Source organism: Oratosquilla oratoria, chromosome 15 (genome assembly GCF_046742065.1).
Source record: "Oratosquilla oratoria isolate Oo_2021 chromosome 15, ASM4674206v1, whole genome shotgun sequence".
In the NCBI taxonomy this organism is placed as follows: domain Eukaryota; kingdom Metazoa; phylum Arthropoda; class Malacostraca; order Stomatopoda; family Squillidae; genus Oratosquilla; species Oratosquilla oratoria.
In genome coordinates this window covers 57,342,415-57,346,028 of record NC_134791.1, presented here as the reverse complement: position 1 = coordinate 57,346,028, position 3,614 = coordinate 57,342,415, and positions in this window count along the sequence as shown.

Here is a 3,614-nt window from a genome sequence, read left to right as displayed (position 1 = left end):
ATATTCGTTTCAAGTTTCTTTCGAGTGGTTCACAAGGGACCGTGATTGGAAGTGTCTGGTGCCCTGGTGCACGCTCTGTTAACAGGGTTTAATGCCTTCTGTGTCCCACTCTCCACCACCGCAACCATAATCCTTGTTCTAGTCATTGTCTTCTTGCAGGAATTTGCTTCATTACTCCCTCAATCTCATCAGGGAGGAAGAAAAAGATATCTTACACAGAGAGAAAGAGTGAGAGAGAGAGAAAATAATATTTGCTTAACCAAGAATCCTGTCTAGTATGTGAATACAAAGATATGTGTAGTGAAACATTTTTTTATTTAGGACTAGGAGCAGCGCTAGTTCCCTTAGTGATAGTTGTAGATGTAGCAGTAGTAGTCTTAGTGATAGGGACGCATGAAACCATATCATGACCAAGCTCTCATTCCTCAGTTTCCAGGAATTACCAAACATTGCTAATTGCCATTAGTCCTAATGTACTGTAGTTACAGACACACTGGCCGTGGTCAGCAAAGGAGTGTTTACCGCCCCTCCTCCCCAAGTAACCCCAGATAAGTCAACCCTTTCCCCCTCAACCTCGAATGGTTTCTCCCTCAGCGTCACCCCTCACACCACCCCACTTCACACAACCTCAAGCTTCTTTCCAGCAGATAGTGAAAGCTAACTGTATTCGTTTTCTTCTTTCTGTTTTAACTCTGGTGAGTCACTACAGTTCCTTGCGCTCATTGTTGTTGGCATACGCTGTGGATTGCAAGATCTCAAGTGCCCACGTACATCTCTACTGGTCTGCATACAATGAGTAACCAGAGAGAATTTCATCAGGCGAGTCCATTACACCCATTGATTCCAATATCTTGTAGGGATACTACCCTAAGGCACACCCACGACCGACAACAGTACTCTAATGGCCATAGGTAGTATCACAGAGTGTCAGGGTCACAAGGTCTTGTCATGGTAATGCCTCTCAGTGCCACACTATGTTGTCGGCACTGGTAATTCGTGGGTATAACTAGTCCGTGCTTATGGCCAGCACCACTGCTGGGAAGTTTGCTCTTATGGCAAGACAGCCAGCGCTCTGGGTCGTAAGCCATCTCCGGTAGCAGTTCTTGTCTGATGAATCCAGACGATCTTTGAAAAAGTGTGTAAGGCAAGAAGGTTCATTCCTCCACTTCTCATTTTGCAAGCTTCTATAATGTTTTCTCCTTACGTTTTCCATCCTTAACTTTTTGTCTGCCTCCCCCTCCCTTTTTTTTTTTTTTTTTTTCCGAGAAACAGCAATTCCTCCGCTCAGTTGTATTCCTCTCCATCCATTGACGAATCACACTGAGGCAGGCAAAGTGCTCTGGCATAGCCGCCTTATGAGTGTGGGTGTGAACCAGAACGATTTGGATGTACCCACCACGCGCTCATGGTGAAAGGTGTACCAAAGCGTCTTCTTACGGTGGGCGTGAACAATTTCACCCCGTCTGAGGTTGGCAGTGTACACCGAAAGCCTGGAACGGGTCATTTCGCTCATGCCTGGAGTCGCAAAGTGCCTCTTGTACTAACAACTTGGAAAACTAAAGTTCATCCTGCCACGGATAACTCATGCGACAACAGGGCCGCAAGCTTTCATGGACGGATCGTACTTTAAAGACACACTCAACAAATCATTGTTCATAGGGTTGTATTATTACTAATAAAGCATTTTAAAGCAGATGAAACAGTGGTCAGATACGGCTGATGCTGAAGCCGAAAAAGCACTCAATGATCAACCCGAATTTGAATGTAGTTATCTCCACATACAGGGTATTTATTAAATTTAAGGGCAAAGGGTATGGAAAGGGAAGTTCAAGTTTTGTGTTGATATCTGTTGCTATCACGACAAACAAAAGCGTGCCCTATGTATAGGGAAGATAAATGCTTGACGCTTTTTTAGGTCACGTGATGTCGGCGACACATGGCAACCATTTACAAGGCCTTTTTTATTGTTTGCATGTGTCCAACTCATTTTGCAACGAATTGTTTTGTAACTAAGACTTTGTATTGGAGCACGTCCTCATGTTTCCTTTGCGGCGCTGCAGTTATGAGCCGAGAGGTTGATACCCAGCAACTGTCACTTAAAACATGAGCAGTACCATCGGTTCTCTGTCTCGAAACAGCTTCCATTAATCCATAAGACATTAGATGCCGCGTTTACCTCTGGAATATTGAGCTTTACGGACTGTGATGTGATGTAAAGGAGTTTATTATAGTCACGTCTACCTCCAACAACCACTCCCCCGTTACACATATCCCGACACACGACTCCACAAATCTGTCAAGTAGATGCATTGTTTTGCCATCTGTCTCAGATGAGAGATGGAGCTCGTTCTAGCCTCCCTACCTGTCCTCTACCTGTCCTTAATGTGCTCTCTTATTCTGTACACCGGTACACTCCTGTCCACGCGTACAGTCGCTCACAAAGTTATGTTTACATGTACATGTCAACAGATATTTGCAGCCACAAAGTTGGAACTGCTCATCTCCGACGGTTAATCAGGCGTACCGGCCTTACCACGACGACAGATGTCCAAGCAACGCAGGGCGTAGCCTACTGTTCATTATATCATTACTTGCACAAAACACACATTAAGGATGCTTATGTGAGTTATCTACACTTCTATTTTGATTTGGCCCTTGCATACACTTGACATTTTGTCTTCTGACCTCAGGATTTACTGGTATTTAAAACCTCTCTCTCTCTCTCTCTCTCTCTCTCTCTCTCTCTCTCTCTCTCTCTCTCTCTCTCTCTCTCTCTCTCTCTCTCTCTATCTATCTATCTAACTATCTATCTATCTATCTATGTATCTATCTATCTACGACTTTTACTCCAGCCATTTCTGGGAACCCTGCTCAGACCGTATCGGTTGTTGATCAACTGGCTCTCTATCGTAATGGACTCCCCAATACATTTGACTACCCGTTAGTGGCAGGCCAAATGATTGGATCACCTAAGTAGGTTATTAATTGGACGACTCCAGCTTGTTGTACCATTTCAGAGTATTATTGCGGATACACGAACCTGGACCATGATATAATTAGAACTATGTAATTATATTTCATTGTTGTTGCAATACTTGTTTACAAAAAGTACTATCATAGGGGAAATACTTGTAGAGAGATATATGTTAAATACTTGACAAGGGAATGTATATTATTTGCGTAGGTCTGATTTGGCATGGGTTAGATTCGGTTATCTGCAGTAGGTCTGGCTGCTTGACCCTCTCCGTCACTGCCAAGCTGCCCACAACCTGGCCTTTCGAACGTTTCAGAAACAGGTGCAGTCTCGATGAGGCAGACGATGGTGCCCCCCAAATAATTGTATTTTAGTTTGTGTCGTAGCTGTGCCATTTAGCCAAGTTAGTTGGCGATGCCATTGAGAGTTTGTCGTTCCTGTGTCATATATCATCTCTCTCGGACAAGTGCATTTATTGGCCACGTCTGATCAGCCTAACCTATACACGAAATCATGACGTCATTTTGCCAGGTCAGTGTGACCTGATGTGAAATGAAACGTTGTTTCGTTGCCTGCTTTTGTCAGTTGTGCCAAAGAACTGATCCAGCTGGTTCAGGCAAAAAGTTGCCAACCTGCCTCA